The sequence below is a fragment of the Notothenia rossii genome, assembly GCF_949606895.1.
Source record: "Notothenia rossii genome assembly, chromosome: 7".
In the NCBI taxonomy this organism is placed as follows: domain Eukaryota; kingdom Metazoa; phylum Chordata; class Actinopteri; order Perciformes; family Nototheniidae; genus Notothenia; species Notothenia rossii.
The window spans coordinates 48877166-48901996 of NC_136905.1; the positions used below are offsets into that span (position 1 = coordinate 48877166).

The following is a 24831-nucleotide window of genomic DNA, read 5'->3' on the forward strand; positions in this document are numbered from 1 at the left end:
TGATTCACCGTGTCGAATGCAGCAGACAGGTCCAGAAGGATGATGACAGAGGAGAGGGAGGCTGCTTTAGCAGTGTGCAGTTCTTCAGAGACAGCAAGGAGGGCAGTTTCTGTTGAGTTACCTGCCTTGAAACCAGACTGGTGTGGATCCAGAAGGTTGTTCTGATGGAGATAACAGGAGAGTTGTTTAAAGACAGCGCGTTCAAGTGTTTTAGACAGGAACAGGAGGAGAGAGACAGGCCTGTAGTTTATAACATCAGACGGGTTGAGAGTGGGTTTCTTTAGGAGAGGGTTTACTCTTGCCTCCTTGAGACTGTTTGGAAAGTGACCAGAAGTTAGAGAAGTGTTGATGAAATGGGTGAGAAACGGTAAAATATCATGAGCGATAGTCTGAAGGAGGTTTGAGGGGATAGGGTCCAGAGGACAGGTGGTAGGACGGGCAGAGGTAATGAGGGTAAGAACCTCACTTGGAGAGAGAGGGGAGAAGGAGGTCAGTGTGTGGGTGAAAGGTGGGTCTGGTGACCCAGCGGTGATTAAAGGTGAGTCAGAAAAAGAAGAGCGAATATCATCAACCTTTTTTTCAAAGTGGTTAACAAAGTCGTTTGACAGAAGGGAGGAGGGGGGAAGGGCTTTGGGGGGGTCCAAGAGGGTGGAGAAGATAGAAAATAGTTTTTTGGGATTGGAATAGGAAGATTGGATCTTATCTTGAAAGAAAGTGCTTTTTGCCTGAGAGATGGAAGCAGAGAAAGAGGAGAGGAGAGCCTGATAGGTTAGGAGGTCGTCATGGTGTTTGGATTTCCACCATTTCCGCTCTGCTGCCCGAAGGATGGTTCTATTAGCACGGAGTGCGTCATTTAGCCAGGGAGCAGGAGGGGACTGACGAGCCGGCCGAGATGTGAGAGGACAGAGAGAGTCCAGAGAGGATGAGAGAGTAGAGAGGAGAGTTTCTGCAGCCAAGTTTGGAGGCAGGAGTTGGAACGAATCAGAGGAAGGGAGGGCTGAGAGCACCGATGAGGCAATGTAGAGGGGGAGAGGGAACGGAGGTTGCGGCGGACTGGTGCAGAGTTAGAAGAGATTAGGTTGTTATGTTTGGAAAGGGGTAGAGAGAATGAAATAAAGAAGTGATCGGATGTGTGAAGCGGGTTTACAGAGAGGTTAGAAGTAGTGCAGTTCCTTGAGGATATGAGATCAAGGACATTGCCAGCGTTATGTGTTGGTGGGGATGGAGACAGTGAGAAAGCAAAGGTGGTTAACAGAGATGTTAGTTCGTCTATCTTCCCTGTCTGGAGGTTGAAGTCTCCGACATCTCTTTTTAATCGTTAGAGCCAATAGAATCGAGGGGAAGTTCCTAAAATCCATCTAAACATTAGACATTGGTGAATGAGAGCTGCACAGACAGAATGCCCCAGAACCGGAAGCTGCGATACAATTAGCAGCTAATATTAAATCAACGATTTTTACATAAAAATTGAATGATGGATTATCAATAATTTTTTAAGATTAAGAGACACATTGGATTAACCTATGGATTAACCTTCAGCCGCATTTGTATCGCTTTAATGCCATTGAACACGACTTTTGTTCAGAAACCAACAGCTAAAGTGAGAATATCTCCGCGAATGCTCCGTAATGCTACGTCTGTGTTTGCTTCCCCTGTCGCAAATTCTGATTGCTCAGTGATGATACCAATAACTATAGAATCTGTGGAATCTCAGCTTTAATCGGATATCTTGTATGTGCAGTTACGATAAGTAATACGGGCATTTTTACCTAGAGTTCTGTGCTATGTGCGTTAGCATTTTTTCGCTCAGGGCTAATTTAGACGCTTCTTGTGAGACTTGTGCTTTGTTTCGGTAAAAAAAATTCATATCTTCCGTTAGCTGAGTTTCTAACCATTAAGTGAGTATGACACATTAATAGGTTTTTAAATATTAAGAAGCCCTGAGACACAGTTTTGTGAAAAAACTACCCGGATTAGGGTCCTCCTAGGTTTAATAGGTTAAGGAAGAAGTTACCTTTGACCTTGTCAAAAAAAGCTTGAGTATAATCCCTCTGTGTTTCCACAGTTTCTCCTTTACAGCACCAACACCCAGCTACTTTTTTTTCAGAAGACCGCTGCCCAACACAGGATATATTTTGTTTCCACTTTCAGGATGTATTTTTATGAACTAGAGTTCAAACAATTTCTACTTTGAAAAGGGTCTCTCCTTTTAGAGTTTTAGCCTCTTTAAGATAATTGTTCTCTTTTCAAGCCAGAAAACAGCACTCTGCTCAGCCGATCTCATCAGTCGTATCCAGCAGAAACAGGCAGGTGCTTCCACTGAAACTTTTGATAAACCCACTGTACAGTAGCAATAATCTCTCAAAACAGATATCTGCATGTGGATGCTATAGGCAACCAATTATTTGCTGATCAGACTGTTCACAGTGACCCAGGCATGGAAAAGTACGGTGGCTGAGAAGTGCAAACGAGAATTACAAAGTGTGAAATACTTTAACAAAGCTTGAGACAAATTTACATTTTATAAAAAAAAATTACATTAGCGAAAAACTTTTACGAGAACAGTTTATTTAATTTACAAGTCCCGAAACACTTTAACATTTGCCGAAACACTTTAACAAACTAGAGAATCAAACCGGAAAGGGAATGCCCATTATACCAGAAGTGACGTGCAAGTGATTGACACAAACTTAAGTTTGTTTTTGCGAATAGACCGCCGGTACCTATGGACGGTACGAATGTGTTTATGGTCGTTAAACATGTTTTGTCTGTTCTGTGGAAACCACCTGGGCCAAGTGACACGGTTTTGCTCATCACGATATACTTTCTCGTCTGCACGAGATACGTTCTCATGCGCACGAGAAAGTTACCGGTTCGCCAAGTGGAGCTGTGCCTTTGCACCGCTTTCGCTGTGTTTACCTTCATTAGAACAGCTAAAGAGCAACTGCAGGCTGCTTCGTTTAACCACACACACACACACCTCCACACACACACCTCTACACACACACCCACACACACACACACACACACACACACACACACACACCCCCCCCCCCCCCCCCACACACACACACACACACACACACACACACACACACACACACACACACACACACACACACACACACACACACACACACACACACACACACACACACACACATCGAACATCGAACTGCCCAATTATTACGCCTTATTACTTGTTTTATGAATGTCCTTTCACTGTAGTAATTCTAGAACCCCGGTGATGCGGTGGTGTACAAATGACATTTCAAGAGGAGGCGCTCTCCCCATGTCCGGTCAGCCCAGGTCAGGAGAAGAAGAGATCAGGCTTGTTTGAGACGTGTTGCGGCTCGCCTCGAAAGTAGACGAGAATAGCCGATCGCAGCCGGGGGAGGTCTCAAAATGCTTGTCTGAAGTCGGACAGCTTCGAGTCGGCTTCTTCTTCTTCGCCTTCTTCTTTGCCTTCTTCTTCTTCTTCTCTCGGTTTTTTGGCGGATTGCAAACAACTTTAAAGTGCATACCGCCACCTCCGGAGTCGGCTTGACTCGGTTTGCATTTATAAAGAATGCACACATGTGTTTAATCGTTAATGTCAGATATGTACAGTACTAAGTATATATACATTTTTTCCTGCTCAAGATTAGATTCAACTTTATTGTTATTACACATATTACAGGTACTGAGACAACGAAATGCAGTTTAGCTTCCAACCAGGAGTGCAACAAGCAGTAAAGTGAAAAGTAATGTACACAATCTACAGAATAAAATATAGAATGAATTGAATGATGAATAAACAGTGAGGAGGGGTATGAATACACTAGATATACAAAGCAGCCTGTGAGCAGTATAAACAGTGTGTATGAATATGCTAAGATATATAAAGTATGAAAACGGTAAGCAGTGCAAGTATAGTATAACATAGATATTAATTTCATGATGATAAACATTGTGGAACAATTATGAAAAATGTTAATGGAGGGGGCGACGTAAAACTGACACAAAACAACAACAAACTTTTGCCGAGCCAATTGGTGTTTCATCACCAGCACTTGGTAAAAACCACCAATGAGCGCTCAGTTCGAGCAACCCAGTCTCATGACATTTCGTGTTCACCAACACGATTTTTAATCTATTGATTCGTGTTCACCAACACGATTTTTCCCTTTTTTTCGTGTTGCACAGCACGATTTTTAAAACAATGTATTTCTACTGGTAATGTGTTTCGTGCCTGCAGCACGTCTTTTTCTCCGGTCGGGTCGTGGAAGAACGGAAGCTGTGTGGTTCATAAAAACATGTTCTTACCCAATATCAAGCCATAATTATTGCTTTTATTTTAAATCGTATAATTTCGGACTTTTGTTTCCGTCTGTGAGGAAAATAAATGGGGCTCAGAGCCTCAGAACACTGAAATCTGTATTTTTTAAATCTTTTTTTCTTCTAATTTGTTATTCTTTTCAAAATAACACACTGTTATTTACTCACCAATAACACACAATTATCCTTGCTTTTATTTATTGGTTTAATTCCATAATCTCGGGCTTTATTGGCGTCCTTCAGGAACTGAATTTCAAAATAAAAATAACCGGAAACAGACGTAGGCATTTCGAGCGATTACCCAAGATCCTCAGCTATGGTTTAAGCTCGCTTATTGGATGGTTTAGCCGCAATGCATGCTGGGATTTGGTGTTTATATGATATGAAATCCGGAAAACATTTTAAAAGAATAAAATAATACTTAATTCCGAGTGTTCTTGCTTTTCTCTTTGAAAGTCATCACATAACGGCATTGTAATACACGGTTCGGCTGCATTACATATTACAGATCTGCCGTAGTTCTTTATTTATAGAGCCCTGATGAGAAGACCTTTGGAAAAACTGGAAGAAATGCCGCCGAAACTGAATACTTAACGTGGATCATAAATATATCAACAATTAAACAACATCTTCAATTTCTCTTCACACAATAAGTCTCCTTGCAGTATCAAACTTAATTCGGCTGACTTTTATATTTGATCTAATTCGTAGATAGGTTATATTTACACCATAACGGTGCACAGCTGATATAAAAGGACTTTGATTTTCTTTGAATATGAGAATGTAGGCTAAATACTGAGTCTGAAATAGTATAGCAATATGCTATAAAATTATGTGAAAACATGAATAAAACTACACATCGTCAGATGTTGTACATACACAAGTGTCTTACACTAATAATACAAAGTTATTAGCTGTGTGTACCTTGTGTGCACCGCCTAGTGATTAAAGCACGTTATTTAATTATTGTTTTTATGTGTTATATTTGATTACAAAAATATTAAGAGTACATACTTTCATAGGGGGAAAGTAGAAGGTCTGTGATAGAAATATAGAATATAAAAAAATCAAGAAGATACTGTAAGTGATCTCAATAACAACAATAAAACAGTTTAGAGCAGGATGTACAAAGATATTAATAGGAGGAGGTGCAAAACAGAAAAACGAATTAACCTTTATTTAAACATTAAATAATACTTTAGATTAACGTCCTCTTTTAAATAACAAAAAAACTTTGGGGGTATCTACTGTTAAAATGTGTTCTTTATTCTCGCGTCCAGGAGAGAAGCTTTAAAATGAGACCAAATGGAGTCTCTGAAAAGATTCAAATGGGATACTTTAATTAAAAAAGGCGCGGTAGTGTTACAGACAGAATATTGTTCCGTCAGACAAACAGCTGTGGTCCGGTTCTCCTGAGCAAGAAAGACAGCGGATCTCTCCCCCGGCGCTGCTATATATATCCTCTGCTGGCTCCTCCCCGCCAGCCGGCTCACCTCGTCTCCAATGTCCGTTATTGCATTTAAACAGAGGATAGGTTCTTTTCACATTCAATATATGCTTAACACGCCGTTTCTCCTCATATTCTCTTTCATCACTTTTCATTTAACACATTCTAAACGCTGTAATCAATACTCTAAACAATACTTCTCGGCTCGTTTGGTTGCCGGTCATTCCGGATGTTGTCACATGCTACTCGTCTGTAAACAATAATGTATTCAAATAAACTGTACCTTCATTTAATATTCAGCATGGTAATATCTCGACATCTATCGTTGTAGTGTTAAATCAGTAGGTTTCGGTTTTCACCACACCAAGTCATTTCGCTCCTCAATTCACCTCTTTAGGAAATCGTATATTAGCCACATGCTACATGCTAACCGTAGATGAAGGATTTTCAGAATAAAAGCTTAACTGCTTGTGCACAAGAATTTCTGTTTTTTCACTATAAAAGAGCGTTTGAACTGACGGTATGTTTAAGCTACATTATACCATCAAAACATTGATTTTAATTTCTAACACTACAGATAAATATTAAGCCTGACAAAGTACTTAACGTCTAATATATTGCTTTCCTGCAATGTTAACTATGTTGAAGCACTTATTTTATCTGATATTATACATATGAATTATACTCACTTATACTTATAAGAAATGTGCAGAATATGAAAGTTTAATGGTGGAGGTACAAACACATATTGATAGATGTCTTGTAATGTGCTGTTGAGGAACCTGTGACCCAAGATTTTCATTCATTGCATACACCGTAGTTGTGTATATGATAAGTCAATAACCTTTGAAAATCTTGAAATCTTGAAAGGGATGTGCAAAATAGCCATTATACAGTCTTTAATTAACTATTAGTAGAGAGTAACGAGTAATGAATATACTTTATTACTCGTTTCCATTCATGTCAATTGCAGATAAATGTTTAGTCTTCTCAAGCACCAACTATCAAATATCTCTCCTGATTGTTGGCACTTGGCAATCAGGTTAACCTCTGTATTGTGGAGTAGAATTACAAAGTAACAATGATCTGTCACGTGGGTATATATTAATGCTGCGCATTATGGACACAAGCGATTTTCAACCATTTATTAATTATATGTTTTACATTTGATAACACCAATGTGTTTAATACTGGCAACTTCTAATTGTGGGAAAGACGAAAACGTTCAGTAGAGACGTCCCATGGAACATTTTGCGAAACACAATAGCCAGCATGTGTAGTTCTGGGTGGGGGGGCGTTTGATTCCAGTTTTGGATAGTCTGGCGTGGTTTCGTTCCATTTCAAACAGCTGTTTGACGCTCGGCGTAACCTTGGCGCACTGCCACTCCAACATCCAATCCCAGCGCTTGAAGATTAATCACGGGGACTGTAATCCTAAACGATAGCTGGGGATTATGGGTAGTGTAGTGTCATCGGCCATCCTAAACTCCTATAGGCCTACGTCTGTTTCCGGTTATTTTTATTTTGAAATTCAGTTCCTGACGGACGCCAAAAAAGCCAGAGATTATGGAATTAATCCAATAAATAAAAGCAAGGATAATTGTGTGTTATTGGTGAGTAAATAACAGTGTGTTATTTTGAAAAGAATAACAAATTAGAGGGAAAGATTTAAAAATACAGATTTCAGTATTCTGAGGCTCTGAGCCCCATTTATTTTCATCACAGACGGAAACAAAAGTCCGAAATTATACGATTTACAATAAAAGCAATAATTGTGGCTTGATATTGAGTAAAAACATGTTTTTATGAACCACACAGCTTCTGGTGTTCCACGACCCGACCGGAGAAAAAGACGTGCTGCAGGCACGAAACACATTACCAGTAGAAATACATTGCTTTTAAAATCGTGCTGTACAACACGAAAAAAAGGAGAAAATCGTGTTGGTGAACACGAATCAATAGATTAAAGAACTTGTTGGTGAACACGAAATGCCATGAGACTGGGTTGGCTCGAGATACCAGCGAGTCGTTTCCCATCAAGCATTTCGCTTCCGCAGCCCGTGGAGAGGAACTGCGGCGCCTCGCCTCGCGTCGCTCTCAAGGCTGCGGGCGTCTTTGTCCCGCGAGATTTCAACGTCTCATGTAGGCGAGCCTCCAGAGCAAGTCGGACAAAATGACTAACCATCATGCAACGCACTAGCAAGACGTTGATCGAAATTGTGCAGTTCTGCGCAGGTTTCGCTTGTCTCAAACAAGCCTACTGATTCTTGGCTTGCCCTTCCTGTTGCCATCTGAGGTCTTCTCCTATTGGCCGGCGTCGTGGGGGACGGGTCCAATGCAATTCCTGCCTTTTTCTGTTGCTAGATTACATCATTCTGGTGTCTGTGGTTATTTAAACATTCCCTAATAAACATGATTTCAGCGTCAATAAATGAGTGTTAAACCGTGTGTGTTTAGGGTACAACATCACAACATTTCACCTTCAATTCTCCGTTTGAAAACGTAGCATTTCGCCACATGCTAATGCTAACCGGAAATGAAGAATTTTCAGAATAAAAGTGTTAAGTTAATAGTTAGTGTGAACTTCCGTTTTTTCAGAATAAAACTGATTTAAATTAAATACAGTGTATTTAATTCAAATTACGCCATATCAACATTGATTTTAATTTCTAACATCACCAAGGCGCATTATGTGTGTGTGTGTGTGTGTGTGTGTGTGTGTGTGTGTGTGTGTGTGTGTGTGTGTGTGTGCGTGCGTGCGTGCGTGCGCGCGTGTGTGTGTGTGTGTGTGTGTGTATGTGTGTGTGCTCTACTCAGCTTTGCTCTGTGTGTATGTGTTCGGTTTGTCTGTGTTTGTCAGACACCGGCATTTGTTTTCAAATGACCAGAAACAGTAACTTACACAATGGCCAACTCCATAGGTATATGTTTGTGTTCCCAAATGAAATAAATGTGTTTAATCTTAATCTCGATGTCGTGTGCTCAGTGCTGTCGGAGTGCACCGGAACAGATACTATCATAATATCTCTCACACACACACACACACACACACACACACACACACACACACACACACACACACACACACACACACACACACACACACACACACACACACACACACACACACACACATCATGCGCCACCCACACATCATGCGCCTTGGTGACCAGACATCTCCTTCATAAAACTAATAATAAGGCGTAATAATCGGGCAGTTCGATGTGTGTGTGTGGAGGTGTGTGTGGTTAAAACTTAGCAGCCTGCAGTCGGTCTTTTGCTTTTCTAATGAAGGCAAACACAGTGAAGGCGGTGCGTAAAAGACACAACTCCACTACCTACTTGGTGAACCGGTAACTTTCGCACGAAAAAGTATATTGTGATGACCAAACCATGTCACTTGGCCCAGGTGGTTTCCACAGAACGGACAAAACATGTTTAAGGACCATAAACACACTCATACCATCCATAGACCGGTGGTCTATTCGCCAAAACAAACTTAAGTTTGTGTCAATCACTTGCACGTCACTTCTGGTATGATGGACAATGCCTTTCTGGTTTGATTCTGTCGTTGGTTAAAGTGTTTCCGCAAATGTTAAAGTGTTTCGGGACTTGTGCATTTGTCTCAGTTCTCATAAAAGTGTTTCGCTAATGTAATTGTTTTTATAAAATGTAATCTTGTTTTATAAAATGTAAATGTGTCTCTAGCTTTGTAAAAGTGTTTCGCAACTTGTTAATTTGTTTTTGTAAATGTTAAATCGTTTTTTCTTTGGTAAAAGAGTGTTTCACACTTTGTAATTCTTGTTTGCACTACCCGCTAGAGCAGCATTTCTCAAAGTGTGATAGGTAGGTCGCAAATGGACGAGATGAAAGGGAGATTATTATTTATTTTTTTCCAATACATTTTTCGGACCTCAGGCCGGAATCGAACCTGGGTCCTCCCGGGGGGTAGTGGACTGTTACGGCCCGTCTACACTACAGGCATGAACAAATCTTGAAGCTGGGCGTGTCTGAAGCTTGGCAATTTTTTGCGAGCAACCAATCACATGAATCTCCCGCCCCCGACATACAAAGCAATAGCAATGTTAAAACGAAGTAAACTGGATATAAACTCTCCAAACAGGCGAAAAAACTATCAGTTTCACCCACTGTCTCTGCCACCTCCCTCCATGCCTGGTTCCTCCGGTTTGTATCCCGGTAAATAGTTCCGGTCGTAAAGAACCGGGTGATTTGCTACCGTAATATCTCGTTTGGAATATGAGGAAATGAACTGCGGTCTGGCTCTCCCAGCTTGCACGCGGTTTGATTGGCTGCGCTTGCACTGGCGGGATTTGCATAAACGGGATTTGATTGGCTGATGCCAAGCATCGAGGCTCAAAAGTTGAACATTGTTCAACTTTTGATGCCGATAGATGCTCGTGATGCTTGCAAAGCCATGCCATGCTTCCCACAATGCAGTTCGGCGAAGATTAAAAATCTTCTACGTCACCCCATTCAAGTGAATGGGCGAAGCGTTGAAAGCATTTTTTGATGCCTGTAGTGTAGACGTACGGCTACAGCGGAATACTCACAATGGCGGTGGACTTTCACAGCGCTGCTGCGCTGGAGCCTCGCAACGGCGGATGTTTGCGGCGGCGGGTACGGTACAGCGCTGTGAAAGTCCACGCCCCACCTATGCCAGAGCCAGCGGCCCACCGAAGGCAGCAGCCCACCAACGGCCCACTGGGAAAAGTCCCGAATCTCCCGATGGCCAAATCCGAGCCTGCTCACACACACACAACTGAAACCAAAATCATTTACAGACATATGTAAAAATCTCTCATACACACATGTGAAACGCTCTCACACACACACACAACAGCGTTGCAGTCGGGAAGAAAAGCAATGTGGAGCGGCACCTCACCACTTCATAAGGAGTTTAACCGTGACACTTTTCTAAATCCCGTTTGTGTCCTCCCACTTTACAAATAGGCCTATGTTTATTTTTTAACGCAAGCCGTCATCGCCAGGGAGCAGCACACAGCCTCTGTCAGCAAGCGAGACAGAGAGAGAGCGAGAGAGCACACCTTTATCTGTTCAATATAGCTGTAAAAAATAAAGTAAGAAATCATTCCAATGTGTACTATAGGACAGTACAAAAAAAGAAAACCAGTTTAAAAGGGAAGTGATTAATAAAATATGCATAAATAAAAAGAAAGAATGCTAACTAGGTAACATAAGAAAAGAATAAAAAAGTTGAATTGATTTGTTATTGGTTGTGATCATATTCTAAAGATGTTTGGATTATTGAAAAGTATACAGCTCCCTTTCATATGAGTGTTGAGAGCTGTATCCATAAATTCATTTTGCTCTCAAAGTGCACCAGATTGATGCATTTCACTTCAGCATTTTAAAAAAACATCTTCCCGGGTGTGCATGCCCCCAGACCCCCCTAGAGGAGGTGAGGTCCACCCCCAAATAAAGCAGGTTAAAATAATTAAATTGAATGCATTTTATTTTAGTAAACACTGAAAACGGGTCCCACAGACCCAAACAGCACACAAAGGTTAAAGGTCAGCATATAATAATATACACTGCAAAAAAACAAAAAAAGTAGCCCACGATTTGTTTTATTTTTTGAAAGTAGCTCTCACTCTAAAAAAAGGTTGGAGACCTATGTTATAGAAAGATACATTTGACAATTTTAAGCTTGGCCTACCATTTTATTGGAGCAATGAGGAACAGGTGGGGCTTGAAAAGGCCCACCTGTTCAAAGTGGGGAATGACTGAAAAAGTTTGAGAGTTTGAGAGGTCTAGAGAGATGCATTTTTCCATCAGTAAAATGTTTTGCAATTTCCCAGACTCCCGCTTCTCTTTGTCTTTTGTGTCTCTGATGACATTATTATAACTTATCTTAGGAGAGTTCTCCTCTTGGGCAGTGCTGAGGTGTCCTCGAGCACCGCACCCCCAACTGCCCCCAGCCCCTTCAGTCTGACGCTCTGCATCCATGCCTGGTTTTGTGCCCGTGTGTCGGGCCTAATGTCTACAGGTCCTGTGTGTGCATGAATTTACTTTAATTTTATTTGTACTTGATTTTTGCCTCGGGCAGGGGTCAGCAACCTTTTGCCCACTCGGCCACAAAATAGGGGAGAGTGGGGAAGATGAGCCAGTGGGTAAGTTGACCCACCCCGTTTATCTAGGGAACGTTGCACATTTGTTCTCATGTGACCATAAATTCAGGAAGCACCCATAATTTATATTTGGCTGTGATGGAGAGAAGCACATGGTAAAGTGGTAAATGTGTTTTTTTCACAATAAACCATGTTCTGCTTGATAAAGTACATTTTCAGGTCACATACATGTCAGGTATTCAATGTGTGTAGAGGTGTGTGTGTGTGTGTGTGTGTGTGTGTGTGTGTGTGTGTGTGTGTGTGTGTGTGTGTGTGTGTGTGTGTGTGTGTGTGTGTGTGTGTGTGTGTGTGTGTGTGTGTGTGTGTGTGTGTGTGTGTGTGTGTGTGTGTGTGTGTGTGTGTGTGTGTGTGTGTGTGTGGTTAAAACGTAGTAGCCTGCAGTCACTCTTTAGCTGTTCTAATGATGTGATGTGTTATGTCAAAGTGAATGAATCCAGGTCTGAAAATATGTATCCTACATGTTGGTTGTTTAGCAAGGTGTAAAACCATGTGAGTCATTTAGATAAAGATTAGCATGAAGGACTAAGCTATCAGTTTATTTCCAAAAAGTGGCTGAGGGGCAAAGTGAGCCACATGCTGGGGGGTAAACTGAGCCAGTTGTTGTAAAGTATCTATGTAGTATAAAATGGTATTTCAACATAGTTTTACACAACTGATGTTTTTTATGTTTGAACATTGTAGAAGCAACACCATTCCTGTACCAAACAGCTGGAGAGAGAAGGGTTTAGCAGGTAGATCACATGATCCAGTAGGTCAGCTAAGGTTAACTGGTCTCTAAATACAGTATCTTGATATAATTAATTATATTCTTTTAGGTATAGATTGGTTCAATAATTTGAAGCTTAAAGTAGTTCTATACAGTACCACACAAAAATGTGTATTTTTGTTAAGATAAAGGCTGAAAGTCTATTGTTATTTTGCCTCAAAATGATAAAATAAAAAGTACTAAATGCTGTGTGTTAAGTAAAACGCAATGTATGCCTGCAGAAATATACTCTATATTTCCTGTATGACTTTTCTTTTTTTGTATTTATCCATGGTAAGTTTTTCAATGCCTTGGATTGTGACCTCCAGGGAAATGCTGTAGATATAAGTTGACAAACAATTAAAGCTTTTACAAATGTTATTGTCATAGTATCACCTCAAACTCCAAATAAAAAAAAGTGTGTTACTTTCAAAAAGAGAAAATAGCCCTAATTTATTTTCATGTTTTATTTTTGTCAAAGCTTCAGGGAGCACTGCAGAGGGGGTCAAGAGCCGCAGGTTGCCTCCCCTCGAGGGGATTAATAAAGTAGGCCTCATTCCTTCTTCTTAAATCTTGGTTAATAAGGCAGCAAACATTATATTCAGTGCTATTTTTGTAGCACATTTTAAACCTCTGAAACAGTCTTATTTTAGCTTACTTTTGATGATATCGTTTTAAAGACATGTGGGCACCTTGATACTGTGTGGCAGTCTGGGCCGTTGCGTGGCTGCGTGCCCCCGAGCAGAAACTTCTGCTGGCCTGTGTAACATCCATAAAGTGTTACGACGATCACCTCAGCGCTTTAACTCTTCCTCGTCACTCCGCGGCCCTGAAACAGTGGCCATTAACATTTGAAACAGGAGCAGAAAAAAGCCTTTAATTGGTGCTCCGGTGATACCACAGCCTGCTATTCTGAGGAAAGCAGAGCTTCGGAGGGCCATTAATTAACCTTAGTGCCATGATTACTACTTATATTAGAGGGGAATACATTAGAGGTGGCAGCGGGCCCCTTTTTTCTGCCCTGCACTTCAGAGAGGCCCCGGCGGAGCGCTCCATGCCCCCGCGAGCCACGATATGTTCACGGGGAAGCAACTAATTAGATGTCTAAAATTCATAAGGCCTCTCTTTAATATTGCATATCTATCCCTGGCCTGTCACTTCAAAACAAGGGGGATTGCATAAACAGGGCGACCGCAACACAAGCCCCCCCCTGATCCCGATCATGGGAGCTGGGGGGTGACAGCTTGAAGGTGAAGAGGAAGAGACGGAACACATTGGATGAGGAAGAAGAAGTAAAGAGAAAGAAGAAAGTAAAGAAAGAAGAGACAATCAAAGAAAGTTCCCGGCAATCCCTGAGAGTAGGCTCTGCAGCATTGCATTGCAACACACACACACACACACACACACACACACACACACACACACACACACACACACACACACACACACACACACACACACACACACACACACACACACACACACACACACACACACACACACACACACACACACACACACACACACACACACACACCTGTAATTGTCAGGACCTGGGACTTTTAGGACTGAAATGCAGTTGTAAAAAGACAAAATAACAAAAGGCGAGCTTTATTTACCAAAAAGCTGTAGACGATAAACAAACAAGACATAACTTAACTTCCATAAATCCGTAGCATGAGCATCCAAACAAAACTGACAGTCAAACATGGAGGGTGACAGGAAAGGTAATGAATCGACATGGAGCACAGGACAAGACAAGACTAAATGCACAGAAGGGTAATCACAGGACAAGACAAAGCTGGGCAGGGGAGGCAGAAACACAAGGGCAACAGGTGAACACAATCAGACACAGGAGGGCAAACACAGGAAGGAAGACAAGACACAGGGAGAACAGATTTTCAGAATAAAACCATGACAAGACAGACAAAACTAAAATCGTGACAGGTTTCACTAAACATAGCTAGGAAATCTCAAGTAGCAGCAAGTATGTTCTCTTCAAAAGATTTTCCCAAACTCCCACAGGCAAAGGAAAGCTCCACAAAGTGTTCACATAATTGTGTGATAGGAGAGGATGCATTGATTGTTAATACATACACATTTGTGGCATTTATTGGAAAAGTGGTGAATGTTGCTTTGCAACAAACAAAAAACAGGTCAAGACTGAAAACAATAGTGGAAGCAGCAGGTGAATTTTTGGGGGATAAAGGATATAACCGTTGAAATGATACATGATATGCTAGCCACCAATAATGAGGATTAACAGATTAGTGAATAGATTAATGGTTTTTCTCATTCTGCAATGGAATGCTAGAAGCCTTATTGTAAATGGACAAGAATTCAAGACCTATATATATCAGTTAAAAGAAAAACCAGACGTTATTTGTTTTCAAGAAACATGGCTGAAGACTCATTTGGACTTCATAATTGGGGGATATACTGCTATAAGACAAGATAGAAATGATGGCCAGGGAGGGGGATGTGCAATCTTTATCAGAGAAGTAATGTCTTATTGTAGACTAACATTTAAGAACAGTCATGATTTAGAAATTGTGGGTGTAGAAGTTTGGATTAATAAAAGGAAAATGAGTGTCCTGAATTTTTATAATCCATGTAATAAACTCAAAATAGAGGAATTAGACAGTCTTTGCCAAGGAAATGAATTAATATGGTGTGGTGATTTTAATGCACATAATACAATGTGGGGAGGGAGATCAACAGATTACAACGGACAGGTGGTGGAGGACTTAATGGAGGCAAAGGAATTAGTTTGTTTAAATAATGGGCAAGGTACAAGACTCAATTTTAGAGATGGAACAGAGTCTGCGATCGACCTAACTCTTGTAACAAGTGAATTAGCTTCTGGTAGTAGTTGGGAAGTATTGGCAAATAACAGTATTGGGAGTGATCATCTTCCGATTATAATCAAGTTTGATATAAGTCATGTGGTTGAGCTAGACGGTATCATGAGATGGACTTTTTCTAAAGCAAATTGGGAGATGTTTGCTAAATTGTGTGATAATGAATTTGATCAGATTGATATGGCAGGAAGTATTGATGAAATAAATGAGCAATGTACTAAAAATATAATTAAAAGCGCTAATCAAACTATTGGGAATAAAACTGGTAAACTTAGTAAATGTGTTAAGATGGTACCGTGGTGGAACAAAGACTGTAATGATGCAATCCGAAACAAAATCAGGCTGTTTGGAAAGCTAAGAAAGACACATTCATTACACAATTTATTAGAATATAAAAAGGCACAGGCTCAGGTTAGGAACATTGTTAAAAGAGGGAAAAGGGAGTGTTGGAGAGGATTCTGTTCAAGTATTGGGAGAACTATACCATTAGATAAAGTATGGGGAATGGTTAAGAAGATGAGGGGAATAAGACAGCAGAGTAACCTGCCAGTGTTAGAGAATAGAGGGGAAATTGCCACTGGTGCTATGGAGAAGGCAGAAATTCTAGCTAGAAATGTTGTCAAAGTTCATTCTTCGGAAAATTTGACAGAAGAAGGTAAGATCAGGAGGCAGGAAGTGTTAAATGAACATCCTAATGTATATGAAGAAAGACATTCGTCGCAGAGTGTTGTAAATATACCTTTTTCTATTCAAGAGTCTGAAGTCAGGAAAGCCCAAGCGAACAAGGAGTGTGTTGTAGCTGTATTCTTTGATGTGGAAAAAGCTTACGATATGATGTGGAAGGAAGGATTATTAATAAAACTGGACATTATGGGTCTGGGAGGTAATGTATATAATTGGATTATGGATTTTTTGTTTGGCCGTGCCATCAGAGTCCGAGTTGGCAATTCATATTCCCGAAGGCATGAAGTTGAAAATGGAACCCCACAGGGGAGTGTCATCAGTCCTCTTTTATTTTCTATTATGATCAATGATATATATACACAAGTAGGATCTGATATTGGTAAGTCACTTTTTGCAGATGATGGAGCTATTTGGAAAAGGGGCAGAAATGTAAAATATATTGTAGCTAAGATTCAGGAAGCCATTACGGAAATTGAAAGCTGGTCTCTGACATGGGGGTTTAGATTTTCGGTGGAAAAAACTGAAACTTTATTTTTTACGAGGAAAAGGATAGGTGAGGAGGTCAGGTTAAAACTTTATGGACAAGATCTAAAGAAAGTGAAGACATTTACATTTCTGGGAATATGGTTGGACGAGAGAGTCACATGAAGTACTCACATTGATAAAGTAGTAGATAAATGTAAAAGGGTTTTAAATGTTATGAGGTGCTTGGCAGGCACTAAGTGGGGGGCTGATAAAGCTGCTTTGAGGAATGTATACACAGCCTTAATAAGATCAGCCATAGAATACGGACTAATAGTGTATGGTTCAGCTGCATATTCTTCTCTTCGAAAATTAGATAGAGTCCAGGCACAAGCACTAAGGATATGCTGTGGGGCAGTCAGATCTACACCAGTGTCGGCACTTCAGGTAGAGGTCGGAGAAATACCAATTTCTTTGAGGAGAAAACAGTTCATTGTTAATTACTGGGCAAATCTACAGGGTCATAAAGATACTCACCCTACTAAACAAACTGTACAAACAAGTTGGGAAAGTAACAAAATAAAATTTTTTAGTTTTTGTGTTTCGGAAATATGTAAGGAATTCAAAGTTAAAGAATGGAATATTAGTCCAACGGTGTTGTTATCAGCTGTTCCACCATGGTTGCTACCTCAACCTATAGTAGATTTATCATTATTGAAACGGTTACAATCAATGAAAAACAAAATCAATGTACAGGCTTATGTGAACATGGGTTCTCCATGAACAATATTGGCAGTTTATACAAATATTTACTGATGGATCCAAAAATCCAGAAAATGGTCTAGCTAGTTGTGCATTTTATGTTCCTGAGTTAAAAGTCAAAGTGGGAAAGCGTACAAGTGATCACATTGCAGTATATACAGTAGAGATGATGGCTATCTCTCTAGCATTTCAGTGGGTAGAGGAAATACAGCCAATGCGAGTGGTCATTTGCTCTGACTCCAGTGAAGCTCTGGAGAGTATAAACAACTTATCTTCAGAATGTCGTCAGGATATTTTACATGACATTTTACACATCATGTTTAGGTTAGTTCATCTGGGAATTGTTGTGCAATTTGTGTGGCTTCCAGCGCATGTGGGTATTAGAGGGAATGAAGTAGTGGATCAACTGGCAAAATGTGGTTTGAAAGCAAAACAGATTGATATTATGGTACCCATCAGTAAAGCAGAAGTCAAATCTTTTACAAAAGTGGTTATCAAGCAACAATGGCAAAAACTATGGGACAGTAACACAAAAGGAACACATTTATGCCAGATACAAAGGGAAGTAGGAACAGGAAGCACTTGGGGGAGTAGTAGAAGAGAACAGAGCATTAACAGCAGGATAACATTTGGACACTCAAGATTAAACTCATCACTGTATCTGATTGGAAAACATCCAAATGGCAATTGTGATGGTTGCCAACAACCAGAGACAATACATCATGTATTTTTTAGCTGCCCGGATTATAACAGACAAAGATTCATTCCTAAAACTGCACTGGAGCAACTCAACGTCAAAGACATGGATTTCAAGTCAATATACGAAAGTAAATCAAGAAATGAAGCAAACAAGCTGATCTTCAAATTCCTCAAAAACACTGGTCTGAGGACAAGGATTTAGTATGAACATTTAATAACTCAACAGTAGGTGGCGATATATGCTCCAAGTCGAAGCAATTCGCCATTAAAGAGAAGAAGAAGAAGAAGAAGAAGAAGAAGAAGAAGAAGAAGAAGAAGAAGAAGAAGAATGAGACAATCAGACACAGGAGGGCAAACACAGGAAGGAAGACAAGACACGGGGAGAACAGAATCTCAAAATAAAACCATGACAAGACAGACAAAACTGAAATTGTGACAGTAATGTAGCATATTATTTTCGATGGCGTTATTGACTGTATGATCAGCATGGCAGATGAACAGATCGCCACTGGGCTTACAACTAAAGACACAGCCACGCAAAAACTGCGGCATGTATACAGCTCCTTATGTGTATTACAATTTTTGAAGTGCCGGAGACGCGTTCCGGTGCTGTCCGTCAGAACTCTACACCCCTTTCAGACGAGACATATACCACGTGATGACACGTTAGGCTCGTGTTGTGTTCAAGTAACCTGTCCTTGGCCAGGAAAAACCGATACTCGTTTGTTTAATTATTTTTCGTCTAGATTTCTTCCCCTGATTTAAGGGGACAAGGTTCAATGGATGTGAATCGTGTTACTGCAATGCTATATTAATACAAAAATAAACTCTTTACAGAAAGTGTGTCTTCTGGATAATCTACAGAACACACTGTGCTTGGTTTACATTAGAACTACTTTCTACTTTACAATAACCTTTTCTCTATTCTGCAGATTTAACAAAAAGCACTCTCTACTCATGGTCCACATACCAGCATGTTCAAAGTGAGACCTGGCTTTTTCTTCTCTCCAGTACAAAACTGCAAACGTAACTTTGAATATACACACACAATCGCAATATTATTAGTAATAGTAAAATAATCTAGCATAAAGCCTCAAGCTGCAGAGAGCACAGGGACAGAGAGACCTCCTAATAGTTTCAAGCGGCAGGAGAAAAGTTAAAACAAACCTCATTGGTGCAAATTATGTGTTTATTTGCCAATATACAGGGCTTAGCATCTAATTTTATGAAGCACTTGGCTCATTAAATGACCAAAATGCCTCTAAAAACCTGACCAGGCAACGCCATCTTGAAGAAGATTCAATTTCTGTTCCTCTCCTCTCTTTAATCACCAGCCTCCCTCTTCAATATAAGAATCATCGAAGGTCTTTATGAGAGCTCAACTTGTCCATAAAACAAAAAAGGAGGATGTGTTTGTACTAACCACTAAACTCAGCCCACAAAGAAAGCAAAATGCTTTTTGAAGGTGATCCTCGCTGGCTGTGCACGCTCAGATTTAGAGCAGCAGCAATAACCAATCAGTCCTTCCTGTCATATTGTGGGCTGTTTAAATGCACAAAGACCATTCAGTCATTCATGGCTGAAGTCCTATTGTTTCAGTGCAGCCAGCGGCGACACAAAGTGTTACTGTGAGGAAACATATTTCCGAAAAGTCTAAAGTAATTTGTCTAAATACATTTCCTCCTCCGTCTGTTTTTGTTGGTTCACATGAAGCATCCGTATTCATGTTCTCTGAGGCTTTATGGGATTATAATTCATAGTCAAACTGATTGTAATAGTGGAAATAAAGAAGAAGGAACACTCAATAGCTGTTTGATTTTCAATGAGGTTTGATGGGATTCAGATACTGCAAACAGATGTAACGAAACATAAAGGTAGATGTGTCCACATTAGGATTCCCAGATGAAGAACATTGCAAAAACAGGCAAGTCTGCCCTAAATAATGTTCAAAAGGTCTGATCTAGTTAGAAGAAGCAAGCTTTCATGCAAGTGCGATGAATCCAACTAGTATCTTAAAGCTACCCTATTATGCTATATTTGAACAATATATTATATAAGGCCATGTCTATACAAAACATGTCTCTGAAGTGTTTTGCTCAAACAGATCACCCATTGTAGCATGCCTGCCTCATACACCTCTATTTCAGCCCTGTTACTAAAGTGCTGATTCTGGGTCTGGTCCTTTAAATGTAACCAAGCTACTGCTGGCCACGCCCCTTTGGAGCTGCTCCTTGCCACGCCCCTTTGGAGTGTCCGCATGCAAGCAGTGATCTCTGTGAAGAGAAGGCTGTCTACCAGCAGAAACTCAGCTAAATGCTGCCGTGATTAAACGCCTTTTTATGTTCCAAACCACATCAAGGATTATTTCTGAAACAGTATGGAGCTCAAACGCTTTCTCTATCTGATGATGGGGGACGATAGGTTGGGACGTTGCCAGAAGTTCAACGTAAAGCCAGCCCACATTTTAGTAATGTCGCCATGACCGCAGCAAATCTGGATCAGCTCCGTTGTACACCCGTTTTTAGAGATGTGGGTAAGGAGAAAAAGAGAGAGGGTTGTATTTTCTGACACTTTGAGTCTCCTTACACACCGGGGGCACATATTTATGTATAAAAGACATCAAAAAGTGCATTTTGCATAATAGGTGACCTTTAATGCCTGGATCAGAATGCCAGTCCAAATGTTAACTTGCTGAATTATCTTTGCTGGTATATGATGGTTTACCATAATTTCTATGTGACAGAAAATATTTGATATATATTCCCTACATGTGTTAAATGACACATACTGTAGCTGACTTAACAGAAATTACAATAACAATTATTCTATGCAGCATAGAATGCACATTTTTTAATCAGCACTTAGGGCAATAATGCCAACATCCTGAAGGAACCTACGATCTCATGGCAGTTAGCAGTGGGCTTGAAAAAGAGCCAGTTGTGTTCTGATCAGCAACTATCAGAGAATTGTGGAGAATAAAAAAACATAATAGATCCCATGTTAAGTGTTCAATCATTTCTTACATTTTCTCAGCAGCAGCTTGCTACATGTGTAAATATCTTTGATCATGCACTCATAAAAACGATTCAAGCCCTTCTTAGACTTGACACAATATACAAATGTTCGCTTTATTAAATATTTTTAATTAAGAAATAAACCTAAGTATAGTTCATTACTGTAACACAAATTAGTTTAATCAATTCACTTATTAAATGTATTTAGGACAGATGAACTCTAAATGAATTGTTTTCATCTGGGGACCGCCCCTTTGCACATCCCCTTTGCGCATGCGCACATCCGTTCTGTCTTTTGCCTCCTTTTCTCTGACACTGACTGTGGAAACTGACTGGGGAAAGTCTATTCTTTGGTAAGTATTTTAGTAGTTTTCTAGTAGTCTCTAGTAGTTTAGAACGTACCCTGTTTCCAAGTAATGCCTTTTCATACAGTAATATCGACAAGAATATTTGAAACCACTGTGTTATATTTTGCTCCGTTTTTAGTTGTAAACGGCAAGCTAGCTATGGCTAGCCAGATAACTGGTAGCTAGAAGCTAGCTTGCTACATGTGGGTAGCATTGAATACCTGCTGGATAATGTAGATCAGTGGATTGTATTATATTAGATTTAATGTTATTTTCATTGAACACAGTACACCAAAATTGAGTTTATATCCAACCAAAAAAATGCAAAGAGTAATTAAAGTGCATGAGGTAAGCGCCGCCATTTTCTATCATAATGCTCAGGTCTGTCCATCTCTTCTGGCCTTAGCGCAGGCAGGCAGAGGAGGACTGTAGGAGTTCAGTTGAGTTTAGGCAGTGGTCTTTTTTTTACTGCCAAATATTTAATCTAAATAATGAGATAATATATGTGCTGAGTCTTTTATGGGTAACCTCACTCACAAGCAGGCACCCACAATTGTGCAGAAACGTAGGCCTAAGTTACTTATTTGATTCCATTTGACTTCTCAGAGTAGTTTTAATGCTGCATACTTTTTGCTCGTACTTGAGGTAAACCTTTAGAAAAAGAGTCATCACTTTGAATTTGTTAGATTTGGGTTATTCTCCCGCAGTCCCCTTATATCGTCTCCACACTCAACACAATGGCTAATGCTAAAGCTAACGCAGAACTCCCGTCAACTTGTAATAAAGCTAAAGAGACAGGAGCTAATTTATACAGAAGTATTTACAGCGTTGGCCTACAGTGCAGCGGGCTCCAGTAAGTGTCTTCTGTTCTGTGAAAATGTTAATAACGGTCGCACACGGTTTAACGTGCTGCTGCAGAGCCCCCCCCCAATCTTTTTTTCGTCAGATACCATTTCCTGCTTAGGGACATTTCGACTGATTTGACCTTTCTGGTCTTCAGACAACCGCTCTGTCGCACCCACATTAACTAAATTCTGTCCTGATTTGTCGACCCTGCTTCTGCTTTAGTGTGACAACATCAACACCAGGAGGGAGTGCATCCTGAGAAGCCTTGTAATATACCTAACTGAAGATCCAGACTCGTTCTTCAAGGAGTATCTGGTAAGTTTATACAATATTTTTCCCATGTAGCGTTGAACAGTGTTACCCTAATTTATTAATACCATGGCATGTATTTATAATGAGAACATCCTATGGCACACCACCATTCATACCCAAGGCTAGATGTCTATAATGTCAACTTCTCGCTTGTGTGTATTACTTAGGTATCTAACCTGTGTATCCTTGTGACTATTATTATTTTGTTGTTTTGTTTCCCATGGTAAAGGTCCTTGGGTCTCTTGAAAGGCACTATAAAAATTAAAATTATTATTATCAATAAATAAATGAAAAAATAAATACAGGAATAAATAAGGAAATAAATAAATAAATATGGATATTAATGAATAAATAAATGTATACATTAATTCAGGGATAAATAATAAATAAATGCATAAATAAATACATTTAAGAATAAATAAATGTAGAAATAAGTAGGTAAATGCATAAATAAATAAATATGGCAATAAATAAACGTATCAATTAATACAGAAATGAATAAATACATGCTGAAATAAATACATTCTCGAATAAATACATATTGAAATACATATAGAAATAAGTAGGTGAATGGATTAATAAATACAGAAATACATATTTAAATTATTACAGGAGTAAATAAATAAAATAATAAATAGATCCTGAAATAAATACATGAATAAAATAATAAATATAGAAATAAATAGGTAAATGTATGAATAAATAAGTAAAAGTTGATAAGCAAACAGGACATACATGGATAACTATCTTTATTAGATTTAATTTTTTCTACATTTTTGTACAACTATTTATTTCTGTATTTCAGGCTCTGTATGTTGATAAGGTTGGAGGTCCTTATCTCAGTTTAAAGCAGTATTGGTCAATTAGGCGAGCCAAACAGAAGCAAATCTGCTTCTCTAAACTGCAGTTGATGGTTTAAGAATGCTTATTTATATTTCATACAGTTTTCTGTTTGTGGGGTTCAGCTTTTTACTTAACATACGTGTTTGTGTTGTTTTCAGGCCTCCGCCGCTGACGATGCAGAGAGGGACATTTCCAACACAGTCATGGGGATTTACACGATCCGAAGAAATGGGGATGGGGGGCCAGAGGACGTGGGAATTGTTATCGAAGGCATTAAAGTCATGGAAAACGTAGGCAGCGTCATTGTGGGACTCATCATGCTCTTGGGGATCATTTATGCCCTTGATCTCAGCTACCCGGACAACCTGAAGTACACCTTTGAGTTTCTACAGAAGATCGTAATGAACTTGGATGGGCACAAGCTGAATGCAAAAATACAGCAGCTGAAAATCAAGTTGTTTGCATAAGAGGTGAACAAGTGTATTGTCAAGTTTCCTTAACAAATATTTAGCTTTTTTGTAATTGTAGGTTCAAAGCAAATGGCTACACTACACTTATTCAATTACCAAATATACTGTAGGGTTTGTGCAGTGCGCTCTTTTATATATCAAAACCACCCAATGATATTCCCTGTTTGGAGAGCAGTGCAAAGCATCCACCTTTTTATAGTGTCTTTGTTGTTTGTGGCACTTGGAGATCTAGAATAGCTGGGTGTTCATTTTTCACCAGTTTCGGCACTGTTACGGGAGTGCTATTTGCACCACTTTAAAAATGTTCTTTAAAAAAAATATGTTTACATCTTGCTCTGTGTTTTCAAGTAGAGCTAATATTGAGATGTGTATATAAATATTGATGTTGAATTGAGGATTACTGTCACCTTCCTCATCCATGATTGGCATTATTATTATTTTTCTGAGTTGCTTTTATCTCCTGCTCAGTCTGTATATTGATATGTTTTATAAAAAAAGAAATGCAGACAGACAAATAACTCTGACAGAGAACTTTGACACTGTTTACACAAGTAAAGTGAGGATTGGCTATCCACCTCAAGGTGTAATTGTTATCTGAGAATTTTCAATAAAAATATCTCAACTAGGTTTTGTCTCATGAGTGTCTTAATGGGGGAGAAAGTGAAAAATAATTATATTTTTACATTATTTATTTACCAATTAATTATATTAGTTTGAGTTGGACAAATGTAAATTCATTTAATTTACTTAACGTAATAATTTTATTTCAGCTTTATTTGATAAAAATGATTTCGACTAACTCAATTCAATTTTATTAAATGGATGTTTTTAGTTTCAGTTGGGGCTACGAAT

The 24831-nt window shown here is 39.5% G+C and overlaps 1 long non-coding RNA gene across 1 annotated transcript; it reads left to right on the top strand.

Annotated features, from left to right (window-relative positions):
- The first annotated feature begins 21449 nt into the window (after positions 1 to 21449).
- On the top strand, positions 21450 to 24606 carry LOC307013721. Its single transcript, XR_013801034.1, has 3 exons — positions 21450 to 21514; positions 22577 to 22669; positions 23668 to 24606. It is a non-coding gene; the product is annotated as an uncharacterized lncRNA (long non-coding RNA).
- The last annotated feature ends 225 nt before the right edge of the window (positions 24607 to 24831 follow it).